This window comes from Odocoileus virginianus, chromosome 26, assembly GCF_023699985.2.
Source record: "Odocoileus virginianus isolate 20LAN1187 ecotype Illinois chromosome 26, Ovbor_1.2, whole genome shotgun sequence".
Taxonomy (NCBI): Eukaryota; Metazoa; Chordata; class Mammalia; order Artiodactyla; family Cervidae; genus Odocoileus; species Odocoileus virginianus.
In genome coordinates this window covers 26681589-26702255 of record NC_069699.1, presented here as the reverse complement: position 1 = coordinate 26702255, position 20667 = coordinate 26681589, and the positions used below count along the sequence as shown (strand labels likewise).

At 45.4% G+C, this 20667-nt stretch overlaps 1 protein-coding gene across 1 annotated transcript in view; it reads right to left on the bottom strand.

Annotated features, from left to right (window-relative positions):
* Positions 1-20667, bottom strand: part of PROK2 (prokineticin 2) — a 364017-nt gene that overhangs the window by 316657 nt on the left and 26693 nt on the right. Inside the window, 1 exon segment of the mRNA XM_070455666.1 lies at positions 10191-10262. The gene's annotated coding sequence lies outside the window, so the exon portion shown is untranslated.

Sequence of the window (20667 nt, the reverse complement as noted above, 5' to 3'; positions counted from 1 at the left end):
GAAATGCCTGGTACAGCTTGAGGTATTTTATCAGGTCAGATGAGTAACGTCTTCACTTCCAACTGTACAGAGTTGTAAGCATGTAAAATTACAAACCTGCCCCATTGGTTTTTATATCCTCAGTGTGAAGCTGAGAGAAAGAAAAAAATAAAGTCTATATAACATCTGGACACAAGAGTGTCCAGTGGACAGAAGGATTTTTACTGTACCTTTCCAATGCTTGTTGAGCTTTTTATACAAACAGCTATAGGCAAGCAACCTTAAAACAGAAAACGTTCCTGAAATTTGCAATGAGACAAGCCTTTTGACGTTAACTAAAGACTGAAACACGCGAGTTGGAAATGACTACAGGGTGTTCGAAAATCTTGCTACTGTAGCTCTGAAATCAGACAGAATTCAAAGGATGGTTTTCCACAAAAGGCAATTTGAATATCAACCAGTTACCATAAGTACTTCCATCCAATGTGTCTCCAGATGCAGAGTCAAGAGTGTTTTAAGTTCAAGCACTTGAACCGAGGCTTGATTTCTCTTAGCTATTGAATGGTGACATCTGCCTAGGCTCTCCAGCCATCGGTGAAGAGCGGTTTGAAAGGGGGCTGCCAGGGACTCAAGGGGTCAGAAACCAAGGGGCTTCACCTCTGAGAACCTCCTACTTCCAGATGTCATGAAACAGATGGAGGGGAAATCTGTAGAAAGCCAAGGGCCTAGGACCCTTACAACGGTACTTTTCAAACTTTTGTGTAGTTTTGAATACCGTAGGGAATCTTTAAGAATGCAGGTTCTGATCCCAGGGGGCTGGGACAGGACCTGGGAGTCTGCACTCCAAAGCAGCTCCTAGGGTGATACAGATGGCTGTCTGACTGCACTTTGAGTAGTAACACGTTCAAGACAAAAGACTGTATAACTGACTCCCTGTAGTCAAGATGTTGAGGCTGGTGGAAGTTTGGTTCCCCTGCTGGAAGCTTGTTAAAGCTGTCAAATTGCCACGCAAGGTGTGTATGAGAGGGAGGGGTTGGAGAGAGAGAAAGAGAGAGAGGGAGAGAGACTGTATGTAACTATTTTCCCTTTAGCAAAATCAGAGAACAGAGCTAATTTCTCCTGCTCCTGTTATGGTTTCTCTACTGAGAGGTGCTTTCATAAGTTAAACACATTCTTAGTGACCATTTCCTAAGTAAACTGTCAGTACCCAGCCCCTGTTAGCAAGAGAGGCAGGGAGTGTTGGTTCTGGAAGGACCCTTAGAGATTAATTTCTTCAGTTCCCCCAGTTTCTCCCAAATATAGGGCCTAAAAAGCAAACTTCAGGACAATCAGATGACTGAGGAAAGCCTTTCAAAGGAAATCATTCATTACGAGAGGAATCTCAGCCTACACATCTTGGAGAATAAACACAGATCATTTTTACTTTTGCAATTGCTGCTCCCGCCAGTGCTCCATGAACACCCCTGCCCCCAGCTGACCCTACTGCCCCAAGTTGTTAAAGATTCCTTGAATAACTTTTAATCTCATTCTGTAACTTTGCCATCACTTCTGATATCAGTCTCACTTTGCATCTTCAGGTTTTTCCTACTCACTGTAAAGCTTGATCTGGCATTTGACTTAGAGACTTGTCTGCTCTTCCCCAGAGGGCACAAAGAGTGGTCTGGCAGGAGGAGGGAGTCTCTGTGCATGGCCAGGGAGGTTGTTCTACCCTTTCACACAGCGCATGGGTGATGGGGAGGGAGGAGGAAACAGATTTCCTTTGCCTTCCCAGCCTGGCAGAGGTTGTGATCCTTTACTTCACTGCTGTTTCTGGGTTTTCTGTAGGGCGATTCTGAAAGCTCATTCTTGGGGAAGTGTCTTGGTGGAGGTTTCAAAACATGCCCACAGGTTTGACAGCTTATATGGTCGGGATACTTTTGTTAGCTTATGTGTGTGTGTGAGTCATTCCATTGTGTCTGACTGTTTGTGTGCCATCCTATGAACTGTAGCCTGCCAGGCTCCTCTGTCCATGGACTTCTCCAGGCAAGAATACTGGAGTGGGTAGCCATTCCCTTTTCCAGGGGAATCTTCCTGACCCGGGGATGAAACATGAGTTCCCGCATTGCAGGCAAATTCTTTACCATCCAAGCCACCAGGGAAACCCTTGTGAGCTTATTCTTTAGTCTAGATTTTTAAACATGGGCCAGTGTGAGTGACTTGTTTCTCATGAACAGAATGCTGCAGAAATAGTGCCAAGTAACTTCTGGGCTAGGGTAGAAAAGGGCTCTAAATTCCCTCTGGCCCTGTCTCGGGGCACTGGCCCAGGAACTCATCACTATACTAAAGGAAGGCCCGCAGCTGCTGGAAAAGCCACATGCAGGTGGACCGGATGACAGCCCCTGTGAAGGCCCCCCACCGGCAGCCAGTGCCCACAGTCAGACAAGTCAGCCAGGACCCCCCGGGGATGCCTGCCCCAGCCTTGGAGCCCTCTTTGTTGAGAATGAGTGGATCAGAGATGAGCTATCCTTGTTGAGAACTGCACAAACCATAGATTCGTGAGCAGAATAAATTCTGTTGTTTTGTTAAGGCCCCCAGTGCTGTTTATACAACACTAGAAAACCACAGCAATAATCTTTGGAATGCCCAGTGGAGACCTCTCTGTCCTGCAGACGTCCGGCACAGGCAATCTGGTTCGGGCTCAATTTCCTCCTTTAGCGTATTTGCTTCAGAGCTTCTTGCTGAGAGATCCCTGTGCCAGAGGGTGACCCTCCTGGTGAGACCAGGCCAGCTACTATCACTGATATCACTGGTCCATGGGTCTCAGAAGGTGTGGGCTGCTTTAACAAAGTCCTATAGACTTGATAACTTAAAACAACAGAAATTTATTTCTCACAGTTCTGGGGGCTGGAAGTCCCAAGATCAGAATGTCAGCATGGTCCAGTGATGACCCTCCTCCAGGTCACAGACATCTTATGGTACCCTCACATAGCGGCAGGGACGAGGAAGGTCTTGGAGTCTCTTCTACAAGGACATTAATCTCATTCAAGAAGGCTCCACTCTCATGATCTAATTACTCCAGAGGCCACCACCTGCTAATACCATTCTCATCTTGATGGATAGAATTTCAATGTATAAATTCACTAGAGATACAAACATTCTGGCCATAGCACAAGAGACTGACATTTCCTTGCTAAAGCCCCAAGGTGGAGCCAGCAGGGACTCCATCATTCTCCTAACAGTCACTGTCTCTCCTCTTCCATCTTCTTCCTGCCCCTTTCTTCACGTCCAGAAGCTCCTGGGCTGGAAAGTGACAATTCCTGGCCAAAGAGACCATCAGCAGTCCCCAGCATTTTCATCCTATTAAAGTCGTAAGAGGTGGAGGGAGCAAAACGAACGTGTTTGCTGTCGCCCACTCTGCTTTGGTTCCCATAGCTTTCTATCTTCTTTTCTCTTCCTTTCTATCCATGGTAGGAATGGGGAGAGAGTACTGATGATGATGGAGATTCTGCCAAAATGTCACTATCTATAAGCTCTGCAGGGAATGGCTGGTCCCAGCAGCTGATGGTTTTAGAATTTGGACGGAGGTACACTTAACACTATGGCTGTCATGTATGACTATGCAGGTTGAGCACAACTTCTAGAGCAGAGTCTATAAGATTTCTCTGACTTGAACTAAGTAATAAATATTTTAGGTTGTGCAGCCCACACAGACAGTCTCAGATACACAACACTACTGTTGTAGTACAAAAGTAGCTACAAACAATACATAAATGAATGGGTATAACTATGTTTCAATAAAATTCTATTTATTTAAAGAGATAACGAGCAGATTTGGCCCAAGGCCACAGTTCGCCTCCTACCCTCTAGAAGATTCAATTCATAAAATTTAACATACATAGTCCTAACCAAGCCAGCTTTTCCACCCTACTCTTTCACTCTCATCAGGAGGCTAATTTCTCTTCACTTGCTGCCAGTAGAGTGGTATCATCTGAATATCTAAGGTTGTTGATATTTCTCCCAGCAATTTTGATTCTAGCTTATGCATCATCCAGCCTGGCATTTTGCATGATGTACTCTGCATATAAGTTAAATAAGCAAGGTGACAATGTACAACCTTGAGGTACTCCTTTCCCAAGTTGGAACCAGTCTGTTGTTCCATATCCAGTTCTAACTGTTGCTTCTTGACCTGCATACAGGTTTCTCAGGAGACAGGTAAGGTGGTCTGGTGCTCCCATTTCTTTAAGAATTTTCCACAGTTTATTGTGATCCACACAGTCAAAGACTTTAGCGTAGTCAATGAAGCAGATATTTCTCTGAAACTCCTTTGCTTTCTCCATGATCCAACAAATGCTGGCAATTTGATGTCTAGTTCTGTCTCTTCAAAACCCAGCTTGTATTAATACATCTGGAAATTCTCAGTTCACATACTGCTGAATCCTAGCTTGAATGATTTTGAGCATAATCTTGCTAGCATATAAAATGAGTGCAATTTTACAGTAGTTTGAACATTCTTTGGCATTGCCCTTCCTTGGGATTAGAATGAAACCTGACGTTTTTCAGTCCTATGACCACTGCTGAATTTCCCAAATTTTCTGGCATGTTGAGTGCAGCGCTTTAACAGCATCATCTTTTAGGATCTGAAATAGCTCAGCTGGAATTCCATTACCTCCGCTAGCTTTGTCCATAGTAAGGCTTCCTAAGGCCCATTTGACTTCACACTCCGTAATGTCTGGCTCTAGGTAAGTGACCACGTCATTGCAGTTATCTGGGTCATTAAGACCTTTTTTGCATAGTTCTTCTGTGTATTCTTGCCACCTCTTCTTAATCCCTTCTGCTTATGTTACATTCTTACCATTTCCGTCTTTTATTGTGCCCATCCTTGCATGAAATGTTCCCTTGATAGCTCCAATTTTCTTGAAGAGATTGCCAGTCTCTCCCATTCTATTGTTTTCTTCTACTTCTTTGCCTTGTTAATTGAAGAAGTCCTTCTTATGTTTCCTTGCTAGTCTCTGGAACTCTGCAATTCAGTTGGGTACATCTTCCCAGCTATTTGTAAAGTCTACTCAGACAATCACTTTGCCTTCTTTAATTTCTTTTTCTTTGTGTTGGTTTTGGTCACTTCTAGCTTCTTCAGCATCAGTGGTTGGGGCATAGACTTGGATTACTGTGATGTTGAATGGTTTGCCTTAAAAATGACCTGAGATCATTCTGTCATAATTTTAGGATAACAGGAACAATTCCAACAAGGACTTAAAACCATCCTGGTGGAGTGGTATTCAAGGAGGCAGGAGAATTGTCTGTGATGAGTCTGGAATCTTCTCCATAGGGAAACTTCTTGGGCACTTTCCTTTTTATTTCATTGAAAAGAAGCCTTTTGTACACCCATTGTGCGTCAGGCATTGTGCCGGGGGCTGAGAATGTAACAGAAAACAGGAGACACAGCCCTGCTTTCTAAGGAACTTGCAGAACTGTGGGGAAGACAGACTTTGAACAAGTCATTATAAGTGGGACAAGTCTGACAAACAGGGAAGCTCAGAACAATGAGACCTTGCTCAGGGGAAAGGTAAGGCCATCTGATGCATCAGCAGGAAACTGGGGTCCAAAGGATGAGGAATTAGTCAGGCAGAGCTGGGGGACAAATGTTGCAGGCAGAGGGACCAGCCTTCATTCCATGAGTGAGGGTGAGAGAGCCCCTAGTACCCTTAATCCATGGCTATGTTTCTCTCTATGACTTTCCCAGTAGTCATGTATGAATGTGAGAGTTGAACCATAAATAAGGCTGAGCATTGAAGAATCAATGCTTTTGAAATGTGGAGTTAGAAAAGACTCTTGAGAGTCCCTTGGACAGCATGAAGATCAAACCAGTCAATCCTAAAGGAAATCAACCCTGAATATTCATTGGAAGAACTGATGCTGAAGTTGAAGTTCCAATACTTTGGCCACCTAATTTGAAGAGCCGACTCATTGGAAAAGGCCCAGATGCTGGGAAAGATTGAAGACAGGAGAAGAAGGGGACAACAGAAGATGAGATGCTTGGATGGCATCACTGACTCAATGGACGTGAGTTTGCACAAACTCCAGGAGAAAGTAAAGGACAGGTAAGCCTGGCATGCTGCCGTCCATGGGGTCACAAAGAATCAGACATGACTGAGCAACTGAACGATGATGATGTCTCTCTCTGGTCTTTGACCTTCTAAAGACAATCAAGGCAAATATTGTGGGACTTCCCTGGTGGTTCAGCAGCTAAGACTCTGTGCTCCCAATGCAGGGCCGCTTGGTTGGGGAAGTAGATTCCTTGTGCCGCAATGAAGAGTTCACATGCCACAACTAAGATCCCGAATGCCACAACTAAGACCTGGCACAGGCAAGTAAATAAATACATATTTTTAAAAATATCAATACTGTAACCTAGCATATCTCACTAGTCTATATATCTGTACTACTCCGTGACAGTTTTCCAATGTTGGAACTATTTTGATGACTGGAAAATCAAATGATTTCAAATAAAATCTGGGTTTCTAGCTTCTGAAAATAAAATCCTGGCTGGATCTGACTCCTGCACAGTGGTAACTAGCTTGGAGCCACTGGTAGCTGTCCTCTTAGATAGGACGCTTGCTCCCCATTTTGTCCCACTCACCATTACTCCCAATTGCCTCACACCAGGTCAGATGAACTCATTTATATTATCTGCCCAATTGAGGCAGACATTTGAGTTTGTGGTTATCTAAGCCAGGCAAGTCTTTTGCCACAAAGAGATGTGGATTCAAAATGGTAAGAAAGGAGTTATTTATGGGGATCCCAGTCTCCAAAAATAAATGTACACTGTGATAGAGATTAATCCAGTCACCATTGCTCAATCTGCTGTATGCCCCAGGTTACACCAAGAGAGGAAATCACTTCTCAGACCCCTTGCAGAAGCCCTGCTGGACAGCAAGGAAAATCTTTGGAGAGAGGTGTTGAGTTGGAGACAAGCTTCAAAGGATGCTTTTTACCCCAGTCAAATCAGGGCTCTTCCTCTCCAGAAGATCAATGCAATGTTTGGAGGCTATTCTCCAGGGAGGAGTTTGTCAAAGTCAGGGCCAAAGGACAATTCAAGATCTAAACCAGGCTGATAAGTGTTTCAGGAACAAACAACCTGAATGTTAGAGAAATGAGTTGTCTTAGGTACATTTTCCCAGAGGTGAACCTGAGTGGAGGGACTGATCGGGGGTGTGCTTGCTCCCAGGATGCCATGTTTAAGGGGGCTTGGCAGGTGGAGAATTAGGGAAGTGCATGAGTCTGCAAGTTGTGGTACAGTCTCCTGGCAGCAGCTTCGGGCAGGTCCTGCAGGGAAGTTCTAAGCTCTAAAATAGGCTTGAGCTCTCCTAACTAGGGCCACTTACAGATCACTGGTCCAGGGCTGCCCTGGGAAAAATAAAATTGCAAGGCCCTTTCTCCTCTGTTTGTGGACACATTAGGTCCTGTAGCTGGACAGGAGTCCTCTGTAGAAAAGCCACAGGTGCCATTAGAAACCAGGGCTGGGTCAGAAACAAGAATTAGGGCTCTCAGGGGATCTAGGTCAAGTCTGCCATCATCTGCTACTTGCAATGTCAAATGGTTTACAGAGTGAAAAATTTTTTTTGTCTGCAGAGCTTTTCAATGCCTTAATGTGCTCACTATCATCTGTGTGGAAAAGAATACACACACACAGACACACACACACATGCACACACACACACACACACACACACACACACATATGGGCTTCCCTGGTGGCTCAGTGGTAAAGAATCCGCCTGCAATGCAAAAGACATGGGTTCAATTCCTGGGTTGGTAAGATCCCCTGGAGAAAGAAATGACAACCCACTCCAGTATGTTTGCCTGGGAAATCCCATGAACAGATGAGCTTGGTGGGCTATAGTCCACGGGGTCACAAAAGAGTCAGACCTGACTTAGCAACTAAACAACAATTCAATTCCTGAACCCATCTGACTATGAGACTCTTTGGTTTTTTTTTTCTTTCTTTCTTTCTGGGATTCCTGTATGTCTCAGCTGGAGGAAATACTACTCTTCGGGACTTACACGGTACAGAAAGGAAGGCAGGAAAGGGTTTCTCTTGGCTTCAACTGAACACTGAATTACAGTCTTTGGAAAACCAAGGGAGCATTCCCCACCCACCTCGACCTCTCAGTCCCAGCCTGGATGCTGAGTGTCAGCTGTCCACAGAAGTGTCAGGCCTACAGAGTCAGTTTCCTCCAGGGCCTCTTGAGGACCTTCCAAGGACAGCCCTTTCAAACTTCTCCCCATTCTTGGAGACCACAGCACGCTTCCCTGACTTCTAGAATCAACATTCTTGACCAACCTTTCATGTGAACATCAATTCAACTTTCCACCTTCATCTGTCACTACTGCATTCTGAGCCTCCAAAGGCCCCACAAGATTCTCTCTTCTGAAGTAATGACATTTGTGAACTAAATCTGTCACAACAAGTAGGAACCTGGTGCTCTTGTTTTGATTCTGCAGTATTCCTAATTTTTGTGATCGGATTTGAAACTGCCAGACCAGGCTGGGAGCTCTACCACTTTTATTCTAGGACCTCTGCCACCTTTATTCTAACCAATCCACAAGTTATTCAGACCAGCAAAGGAACTGGGGAGAGGAATCAGTGAGGACCCAGATGTGAACAGCCCTTTGCTTTATGAACTGGATGGAGGCACTCTGTCTTGTTTTTATCTAGGGATGAGCTGCATTCCTCCTTGCTTATGCAAGATGGCAAATGGCATTCAGGAAATAACCCTGAGTCTTCTTATCAAGGAAATAACTTCAAAGGGCCAGATCACCAAGATCCTATGAAATGAAATGAAGTAGTAGAAATTTGTCTCAGAAGCAGAACTATATATCTACTTCCCTGGGTACTTCAGAGATTCTCCTTTATCAAATGTGACCACTAGAAGACTAAACGAAGGTCTAGGTTAACTTAAAATCTTGGATTTCTTTCTTAGAGTTGTATTAAATTCATTTCTTCCTTACTCTAAAAACGTTGAGGCCAGGAGGCTCAGAGATAAATAAATGTACAGTCTAAAACAGTAACTTTACTAATATACAATCTTTTAACAGGTTTATCATCTACATTTTCCTTGTTATCAACTGCCAATTACTCACCCATGGATTTTGAAGAAAACAGTACACACTTTTTTATAAAGAGATGGACTATAATAAATAAAAGTTGAATTTCTCTTAAAAAAGAAAAGAAATAACCCTGAGTCTTAAACCCACCCAGAGGAAATGCTGCTCTGGCAGGGAGTAACTTCTGGATAAGTCCCTACATTATATTCACTGAGGCCCTCCTGTGTGCTGGCCACAAGGCTGGAGTGAGACCAGCACTTTGTTGTCAGCTCACTGCTGCAGTTTGATTTCTGCCTCTTAACTCTTACTGGGTGTGGACCTGGGGCAAGGCAGTTCAGCCTGAGCCTCAGACCCCTGGCCTGTAAAATGGGTACAAGAAACAGTTTTTTTCATTAAGGTGAATTATAGGTGAAATGCACTTAAGGCATGTAGTTCTACACCTGAGCCATAGTAAGTGCTCCACGGATGTCTCCCTCTGTACAATAATAATAAAAGTCAGCAGATACTGGAATTCAGAATTCAGCCTTTATATACTTTACGATTGTCCTGCAATGGGTGCTGGGAAAATTCTCCCGGGAACCCTTTATTTTCCCTGTTTGCTTTCCCTCTTCATCTCCTTCCCTCTCTTATTCCTTCCCAATTTCCCCCTGTTTACTGTAAGTTTATAAATCCTTTGGAGTGCTCTGAAAACACAGATCCTTGACCCCAACCTAGAAATTCACTGGGTCTAGAGATGGGCTCTGGGATCTGTATCTGTACCATGTGTTGCGGGTGGTACAGGAGCGGCCATGTTGACTGCGTAACAAGAGCTCGGGGCCTGGGGGAAGGCTGGCTTGTGGTGTGCGCGCAAACACCCCCACCGTGGCCAGTGTCAGCCATCCATGGGATGCAGCTGAACGCGGAGTTGAGGATGTTCAGGAACACACCACTACATAATACTGCAGATATGAGGGCAGTACAGCCCCACGCGCAAGGAGAGCCACAGCAAGTAAAGTAATTAGGGAGCAATGAGCACTGAGGATTTACCACCTTGGTTTTTAACATAACTCATTTGGTCATAAGTTTACATCATTTAATAGTGAATGTCTATGTTTAACAACCAGCTCACAAAGTCTCTGAAAATTTACCAGTTGATCCTTGCAAGTGAGGATAAGCCAACCCAGCACAGCGACAGATGGACCAGAGTTGAAGAGCCCCACCTGCAAGAATTGAAGAATTTCACCTGCAGAACATTCTGGTCCCACTCTCCCTAACAAAATGTGTACACTTGCAAATTCCACCCCACCCCCCAAATTCTTGTAGAATTTAAAGACATCCCAAAGCCTAGCATGGATTTTAAAGGGATCCTTGTTCCCCATCCTTGATGCCTCCTGTGCTCCGAGCATCTTGAGGGCTGGTGGGAGGAGGCAGGGTGGGACCAATATTGTTTGGGAAAAGGAATTTCACAGTCCCTCTTCCCATCTTCAGCTTCGGTCACCCTTGCCTCATGTCTCAAAGTGACAAAGGGAGCCACCTTGACAGGCTTCGAGAAGCTCTGTATCCCTGTCAACTTCAAGCTCTTAATCTCCCTCTGGAGCTGTTGGGGCCCACCCAGCTGGTACTATCTTATCAGACACAAGTGACAGCCACAGCAAGTCAAGAGAGGAAACAGAGGTGTCTTATCTCCAGTCCTTGCATCCGGCAGGAAGGCGAGCTATTCTGGCTCCGAGGGCGGAGGGCACAGCCTCATGTCACTGCATGGGCAACAAGAGAGATCAAGTAACCGCCCTCAGCAGACTTGAAGCCTTAGAGCGTCACAGACACATAAAGGCACAGGATCTATGAGAAGCAAACAGGTAACGACGCTCCATGATTTAGAACTATTAGCATGCTACATCTGGGTAAGATGGATGAAGCTGTCACCCTCTTCATGTAGAAGAGGAACCAGAGGCTCAGAAAATTGACCAGCCTCTGGTCACACACACAGCGGTACAGCCAGGATGCAAAGGCGTATCTGTTTGATTTCAGGATCAGGCTTTCCACTTTTCTGCCATGCCCCTGATGTTTAATCCTCCCCAGAGCTGTCATCCCCATTTTACAGATGAGGAGAGTACCATCACTTAACCACTCAGAGCCTCAGGAGAGGCAGTCAAGACTCTGTAAGCCTCTCTCCAACCCTAATGACTTTCTAGTGTGGAGTTTGCAGCCTTTGTAAGACTGTACTTCCAGGAGGCCAGAAGGAATAGGAAGAGGAAGGGAGAGATGTAGGCAAGGCTCTGGGGCTGGGGAAAAATCACATAAAAGAGCAGCAAGGGTGTAAGCAGTGGCAGGCACACTTGGCAGGCAGGCTCTTGCTCACATGCTGGTTGGGAAAAATTTGAGGAGGAGGTAAGAGAGCAGAGCAATAAGAACTCCCAGGCGCTGGGGCAAAGTTCACTGGATTTCTAAAGATGAGGTCATGAGAGCTGTTTCCCTTCGTTCTCATGGCAACAAGACCAACCCCCACCCCCACCCCACTCCCTAGCTCCAATGAAACTGGATGAATTGAGGGGTGGGGAGAATGTCAAACAGATGGGTGACAGTAGCTGCAGTTACCATCGCAGTCCTCCATTATTCAGATGGTTACCCAGTGGTAACCATGGCAACTGCCTGGGATCAGTCATTGAAGATGTTTATCCCACCCAGTGGGCAGGGCTGAGAGATGCCAGGTCACACCAGGGCATCCCCCCAGGGAGATGACTCCAGGGCCCACGCCTGTCTTGCACGTGTGGGTCTCCACCTCTCTACTCCAGGCTTCTTTCGATCAAATCTCACATGGACAAAACTCAGAGAAGTCACTAACTGCCCTGAGCCATGGACTCCTCAGCTGTTCACAGCAAGCATTCGGTCGTCATCATCACCAGCATCATCCTAATCACCATCCACTGCAGAATGGGCAGTGAGACTCATGACGGAACGTGTCAGACAGATCTAGAACCCTTATCACTGGACTATCTCCTCTGGGTCACTGTTTTCTCACCTGTGAAATGTGAGCCCACAGTGCTTTCATAGTTGTTGCAGTATCTAAACCACTGAATACGTGTTTCAGCTTTGTTTCCCCGAGAACAGAGTCTGACAGAGGATCTGGGTGCAGGGAGTTTATTTAGGAGGTGATCCTGGAAGCACAAGTGGGGGACTGAGAAAGTGACAGGGGCACAGAATGGGGAAGCCAGTAGCAAGTAGGTAACTGCCAAGGTACCTGGGAGAAGCGTGGAGACTCTTCCTCTGAATCATCCCATGGAAGGACGGGCAAGTTGCAATATTTACCTAACAGCTGCCAATCCACTACAGGGAGATGTCTGAGGCAGAGATGCTGGTTTCAGGTAGGAGGCACAGGTGACTGCCTCTGGATCTTGCCCACCCAGAGGTGGGCAAGCGGGGACTGTGAACAAATCAAGAGCTACCAAAGAAAGCCGCCAGCCTGTGCTGACACATAGTAGATGTTCAAGGAATGTACGTGTCTGGCCCTTCCCACAGAACAATGATCCGTTCCCACTCTGACTTCTGCTCATGCAGACACTTTTACCTTCTAGAACCTTTTCTATTTCCACGAGACTAGCATAAAGCAGAGAATCTGGGTATTGGTCTCCCTGGCCTCAGTCAATCTGAGCATGAGGACCAGCTCTGCCTCTTTTATAAGCTGTGAGGCCTTGAGCAAGTGCTGTGGCCTCTAAACCTTTGTTCGCTCATCTGTAAAAGGGGACAATAACAGGACTCACACCTCATAGGGCAATTTGATGAGAATTAAATAAGATAATGTGTGGAGAACTGGAAAAATGTTTCTATAAAGGGCCAGATGATAAATATTTTAAGCTCTGCACACCTTCTGGTCTCTGTTGCAACTATTAAGCTCTGTCATTGCACCATGAAGGCAGCTGTGACAATATGTAAACAAGTGGGTGTGGCTGGATTCCAATAATACTTTATTTACCAAAACAGGAAGTAGCCAAATTTGGCCCAGCTGCCACAATTTGCCAATCCCTGATAAAAAGTACAGAACTCAATGCCTGGCATGTAGTAAGTCTCAATAGGAGTGAGCTGCAATTATTACCACAGTTTACAGGGAACTGAAGCCAACAGCTCTCCATGGCTTAGGCAAACTTCAACTTCATCCCCTTCCTTTTTGCTTGTCAGCCATTCGAAGCATGGATCCTTGCTTCTCAGTGTTGTCCACACACCAGCAACATCATCATGCCTTGCCATTCTTTAGAAATGCAAACTCTCAATTATGGAGAACGGTATGGAGGCTCTTGAAAAAACTAAAAGTGGAGTTACTATATGATCCAGGAATTTCACTCCTGGACAAATATCTGAAGAAAGCTCTAATTTGAAAAGACACGTGTACGCCAATGTTCACAAAAGTATTGTTTATAATAGTCAGACATGGAAGCAACTTAAATGTCCATCAACAGAAGAAGGGATAAAGAAGATGTGGTACATAACACAAAGGAATATTACTCAGCCATAAAAAGGACTGGAACAATGTAATTTGTGGGAACATGGATGGATGTTCCTAGGTGATCATACTAGGTGAAGTAAGCCAGACAGAGGAAGACAAATGTCATATAATATCGCTTATATGTGGAATATGAAAAAAAAAAAGAAATTATTTGCAAAACAGAAACAGACTCACGGACACAGAAAACAAACTTATGGCTACCAAAGTTCAAAAAATTAGAGATAAATTAGGAGTCTTGGATTAAAGATACACACTATTATATATAAAATAGATAACCAACAAGGACCTACTGTATAGCACAGTGGAATATACTCGATATTTTATAACAACCTGTAAGGAAAAAAGAATCTGAAAAACTGAATCACTTTGCTGTACACCTTAAACCAATACAATGTTGTAAACCAACTATACTTTAATCAGAGAAAAAAAAAAGGGATGCTAACTCTCAGGCTTCATCCCAAAACCACCACGTGAGAACCTGTATTTGAACAGGATCCCAGTTGCTACCAGTGCAAATTATAGCCAAAGAGCCACTGTCTTCATTAATCTCCAGTCTGCCCTGCCCATCCACCCAAAGCCTGCTCTGTCCCAGCCTCAGAGCCAGCTCTCACTTTTAATTTAAACCGTTTTCTTCAGCCTTCATTCTAGGCACAGCCCCCAGCCACGGGCCCACACCCCATACCCCCATGGCCAGCAGATCCCTGACACGTGGTCCCCACCTGTGGATTCTGCCCTGCCTTTCTTCTCCTCTCTCCTCCCCACTCAGTGTCCCCACCATCCCAGGCTCTCCCACAAGCAGATCTTCCAACTCAAGTGTCCTGGCCCTCCACTGGAGCCACTCTGTGGTGACTGAGCCTTTGGAATGTGCTCATCCAAACTGAGATGTGCCTGATGTGCTCGACATGTGAAATACACTCTGGGTATCGAAGACCTAGTGGACAAGAGACCATGAAATATCCCACTCATCCTTTTTTACTGTCAGCTGCCTGTTGCGATGCTATTTCAGATATACTCTGTAAGAAAAATATTTTTAAAAATTCACATCACCCGTTTCGTTTTCCTTTTTAGTGGGGCTACCAGCAAATTTGAAGTGATTTATGTGACTTGCATTACAGTGGATGCTGCTGGTCTGGCAAGACACAGGGGAGAAGCAAAAAGCAGGAGGCAACTAGGAGACAACTGCCTATTTTCTGCTGAAGAGAACGTTATTCTGACACTTGTTAAAATTGGTAAGGAAGGGTTTATTCAAGATGATTGCAAAGGGGACAGCAACAGGAAGAGATCACTAGCTTGGATTTGCTGCCAATGAACAAAGTGAGTGAGTTTGTGGGTAGAAAATTATTACGATGAGACACTAAGGATAGGGGAGATTCTTCGTCAACAGACATCACAGGATTCCTCCTAAAGGCAGATCAAGCACTTAATGAACATGGAACTTGATCACATATTAAGGGTGATGGGTTGTCAATAGGTGGAAGAGAGCGGTTCTCTCTAAATGGACTTAGCCAGATTCTTTGCCAAGACTGGGCTGGACAGACTCAAGAAGTCTGGTCAAGGGGAGAGGCTGTTAGTTCATATCCCAGCCCGACCACTACCACTGTCCAGCTGCGTGGCCTTGCTGAAACTGGAAAACCACTCTGTACTTTGTCTAGCAAATGGTAATTGTGCAAATATGCACCTCTGGGGTTGCTGTCAGGGTTCCATGAGATGATGTGTATTAAACATTTGGCACTTTGCCTGGCACCTAATAAGCTCTCAAATCAGAACTTTTGTTATTGTCCTTGCCTCTACGACTTAACATGCCGCAGATCACAGATATTTGGGAGGGCCGATTCCGAGACCTCCAGGAAGCCTGGATTGTGAGCACTGGAAATGATGACACCGATTCCTGGCTGCACCCTGAGTCACATGTCTCCCAGTCTTGAGCACCCTTTCCCATTCTCTTCCCGCCAGTTGATAGACACTTCCACATTTTCTGACATTCTCTCTCCAACCACATGGCCACTTTCACCAGGAAATGAAACTTCCACTGTGTCCACGAAGCTAGGATGCTGGTGGTCATTTCTGCCCCTGCCCAGCTATGAGACCCCTGCGCCTTAACAGCCTTGAGACATGCACTGTTCAAATTTGTGCCTCATCAAAATGACTAATGACTGAAGGTTGGCAGGTGGGGGTGGGGGGGGGGTTGTCACAGAACTTTGGATCCTTACAGAGTTAGTATGTGAATGCCAAGGTATAGTAGTAAACAGTTCTCTCTGTCTCCCTTCCTTCCTCCCTCCCTTTCTTTCTTTTTTAATCTCTCTTTCTGTCACCTTCCCTCTCCACACCCTCCACCCAATTTGAAATCCTTGGAAACCCCAGAGTGAGCAGATTACAAGGGAACATTTGTCATGGGCAGACACCGAAGGCCAGAACCAGTGGCCAAAGCTGGGCCATTAAACATTCGTCATTGCTGGGACGGCCAGCCTAAATCTCCAGTGAGGAGATTTAGAATTCTCCAGAGAGAAGAGAAATCCATTTCTTGGCCAGCAATCTAGCCCATCCTATTAGAGAGGCCTTAAAAACACATCAAAACAAAGGCAGCTGAGTATGACACCGAGGCTCTCCTGAGTAAAGGCAGCTTCATGTATTGAACTTAGATGGAAATCTTGTTCAAAGGTCATGCTCTTATCTTATGGGGAAGGTTTCTCTCAGAGATCATGTACCCAGCAGGGACTCAAGCAAACCAAAACTGAAGAAGAACTATGCCTTTTCTTCTCTTCCTCGCATCTCTAATCTCCTGCCTTGAAGCTAGTACTTCAAGCAGGTGGTTCCCTGATTATCATGCAGATTAGAATCATCCAGAATGTCTGCTTAAAGTGCAGGTTCCAGCGTCCTACCTACAGGTTCAGAATGGTGAAATAGCACCCAAGGAATCCTCGTTTGAATAAAAATTACCCAGAAGAGCCAGTAATTCTAGCAGACCTTCTCTTTGGTCCCTGCAAATCAGTAGAAATCCAGGTGTCTAGGGCTTGGCATCTGGTGGGGACACCCTCCTTTCTGGGCACCCCGGGGGAGGCAGGTCTGAAGACTGCAAACAGATCCTCCTCCAGCAAATGCCTGCTCAGGTCAGTGGAAAAGACAGTCTGAGTTTACAGTTGTTTCTGGCGTAAGAAAGAGAAATTTGTCTTGACCACACTTCACAAAACCACTTTCCACTGTCGTGACATGCTTTACATTGTCATTGACTCTGGGGACCTGAATGATCTGGCCTGATCCTGGCTCCTCTTACCCCTTAATCTTTCCCAAGATCTGCCCTCCCAGGTCCCTTTCCACTTGGCCAGCAGGTCTGCACCCCGGTGGCACTGAGAATCACCAGCAGGCTTTTACATCACTCTAAATCAGGAAGTCAGAATCTCCAGGGAGGGGTGGGGCCCAGCAGTGGTGTCTTTTCCCCACTGCCTGGGTAATTATAATAGTATTCAGGGTTGACAAAGTTTGTGTGTGGCTTTCTGCCACACCTGCATCCCCTGGACTTTTCAGGGGAGCTTTGAAAACACTGATGGTGCCCGAATTTTGCCCCAGAGAGCCTAAAGTAATTGGTTAAGCATTTGCGTCAGACTGTGGGGTGTTTGATAAATGTCACTCGGCTGAGAACACTGACTAGGCCCTGGATTTCTGCAAGCAAAGTCCCAGAACAAACTCTTCCTGGAGCTATTATTAACTCGAGCCACCTCTTCAGGTTCCTGTGGGGGCCTAGGAGTGAGGGTTTGGCCCTTAGACTCCACGATGCCCAAAGACACGGAGGTTCAGCACTCAGCTGCGGCTCCACGTGTGTTTGTTGATAGATGGGACTTTTCTCAGCCTGAGCACAAACTTGACAGTTCAGTGGTTTGCAATCTTTAATGCCCTGCTACTCAAAGTATGGTCCCTACACCAGCAGCAGCAGCAGCATCTGGGAAACTTGTTAGAAACCAAGTCTGCAGTTGCCACTGCCACAGACCTACTGAATCTGGCGTGGTTGCTGAGATGGGGCCCTGCTGTCTGTGTTTATCAAGCTCTCTGGGTGATTCTGATGCAAGTTCAAGGTTGGGAACCACTGCTTTGGCTTGGTTTGCATAGGACTCTCTCAAGAATCTGTATTAAAATGCAAGAGTCCAACACTCTCTTTCCAAAAATTAAATCCTGGAAGTCTTGAGTTCAGGACCCAGCAATCCACATGATTTGCCAGGACTCTAGGATAAAAATGGCTCCAGGATTCAACTCTGAGAAACCCTATAGGAGCTGGTTAGCCACAGAGGCCTGCACTCCATCTGGTCATATTTCCCACAGGTCTGCAAAGACTCCTGTCTTCTCTCCCAGGCTCAAGCTCCCCCTCAAAAGCTTCTAGAATCTTAAGCCCCCGCCACTCCCAGGCCTCCCCTGGAAAATGGGCTGAACCAATCCACAGGCAGGGAATTGCAGACTCGGTGCGCCTGCAGCAGGGGAGCGTCTGCTGTGGCTTTCGGGACCTGTGTTTGTATGAGGAGCTTTTCCACAGGTTCCAGAAGGATGAAAACATCCAATTACTCCCAGACGTTGCTGGGCTGGACATATTTATTTGTAATAATGCTCCTGGCCACACACTTCCAGATGGACAGTCCCAAGGAGAATGATTTGTTTCCTCCCATCTTCCTCTACCCCGCATTTTACGATTGCAGAGGATCATGCTTGCCATGTGTTTCCCTCTCATCTGTAAGTGTTTTTCCACGGCTCGGCTCTTGGCAGCTCCCTTATTTACCGAGGAGAGTGCTCGCCGTCAGCGCTGGCTCCCTCCCAGCCTCCTCCAGAGTTCAATGCTGGCAGCCCAGGAAGAAGCACAGCCCCTGTCACCGGCTCCAACTTCCAGGGCGTTTTGCCCCTTGCGCTAGATTTCTGTTATCTTGGAGGGGGCTCGCCTTTTCATTTGTTTCTCAGGCTGCCATGCTAATAAATGAGACACCGCTGAAGAGCTGTCTGGGCAACAATAGCTACTCAGCCAATTTGTCTGGAGCACCGTTTGCTATGAATCCTCTGAGCCCATTAACCCCTGAACCTGGGAGATGGTATCTCCCCAGGGATAAATTACCTTTATTTCCAGACATGTGTTTGCTCATTTAGCTCTCTATTCATAAAAGCAGCCTGATTTCAGCAACGTTTTCCAGAAAGGGAGGGGCAGAGTCTCCCCACTCAACAGGAAGGACACTCGTTCAGGAGCAGCAGCTGGCTGTGCCTAAGAGTGACAGCTGACACCTACAGAGCAGTTGCTACATGTCAGGCAGAATGCCACGTGCTTTTTCATACGCTGCTGTTTAATCCTTACCACAACCCTGGGTGCAATCCTGTGCCCCATTTTGCACAGGGGCCATGTGAAGCACAGAGCGATTAGCTGCATGCCTAAGAGCCCTCAACTTCTAAGTGGTTGATCTGGGATTTGAACTCAGGCACTTGCTTATTTTCAACCCACTCTCTTAGCAGCTAGCAGAGCTCCTACCTTGATCTTGTCTCACATGGGATGGGGTCAAGGAAAAGCTTGTGGAGCACAGTAAGCAAGAGTTCATTGGCTTCCATGATCACTGGTGATCATTTCACTCTCAGGAAAAAAAAAAAAATGTAATGACAAAAGTACCTCATTTGACCATTTTTTTAACTTGAATACTTAGTTTAATCCTGAAATTTATTTTTAGTTGTACACATTGTTTTGTTCATGTGGGCAAAGGGACAGAAAATTGTGGTTAATATTTCACATCTCATGACCATTCAGCTTGAACTGAGCTGTACCTACATATGCTCTTGAACAAGGTAGGATGTGAGCAGGGTTCCTGCTGGCTTTGGTTAATTCTTGCTCTGAAAATCTTAGAAGATGGAAGTGATTCATCATCTGAAATTAGATTTCTGATTGTTGGGAGTTGTGTTAGTCTCATATAACAAAACTAAAATACCATAGTTTAAAATATAGTTGATCCTCTTATGCAAGTGTTTATTCTTCAACACAGTGTTCTCAACCTTTAACACATCAGAATCACCAGAGGAGCTTTAAAAAAACCTCATGATGTGTAGACTACACCCTAAAAGACCAATTACATCAGCATCTCTGGGGATGCCATCCAAGTACCAGTATTTTTCAAAGCTACCCAGATTATTTCAATGGGCTGCAATTAGGAACCAGTGCCCCAACATAAAGCAAAGTCTAACATTATTTCAGTGATGAGAGAGAGGCTCTACAAAGTCAACCCTGGCCCTTCCCCTCATTCTATACTTCTATTCCTAAGCCACTGGGCACTTATTCTCAAGTATACCACACGATCCAACATAGCTGCTGATGCTTCAGACATCATATCTGCATTCCAGTTGGGAGGAAAGTAGAAGGAAGGGAAGGACAAAATGATGTAAAATCTAGCTTCTATGGACTGAATTATGTCCCCTCAAAAATTCATATGTTAAAAAAACTGTTTATGTTAAACAACATTAAAAAAATTTTTATGGAGGGAGGGGACATATGTATACCTATGGCTGATTCATGCTGCTGTTTGACAGAAAACAACAAAATTCTGTAAAGCAATTATCCTTCGATTAAAAATTTAAAAAAAATCTTATGTTGGTGTGTTCATCTCCAGTGTGACTGTATTTGGATATAGGGTTTTTAGGAGGTAATTAAGCTTAAATGAGTGAATAAAGGTGGAGGTGCTAATCTGAGGATGATAGCCATCTTTCTCTACCATATGAAAACACAGTGAGAAGGTAGCTGACTGCAAGCCACGAAAAGAGTTGTCACCAGAATATGCAATCGACTGGCTCCCTGCACTTTGACTTCTAGTCTCTAGAACTGAAGGACATAAATGTCTGTGGTTTAAGCCATCAGGTCTATGTTATTTTGCTACAGCAGCCTGAGCAGACTAAGACACGAGCTGAGTCAGCACCCTTTCATTACCCTTCCCAGAAGTTCCCTCAGTGCCTCTGCTTATCTGTCATTAGCCAGGACACAGTCACATGGCCACCCCTAACTGCAAGAGAGACTGGCAAATGTAGGCTTTCTGTTGCCTTCACTGTCACCTCAAATAAAATCGGGGTCCCATGACCAAGGAAGAAAGGATATTTGGTGGCAACAAGCAATCTCTTGCCCCAGCATT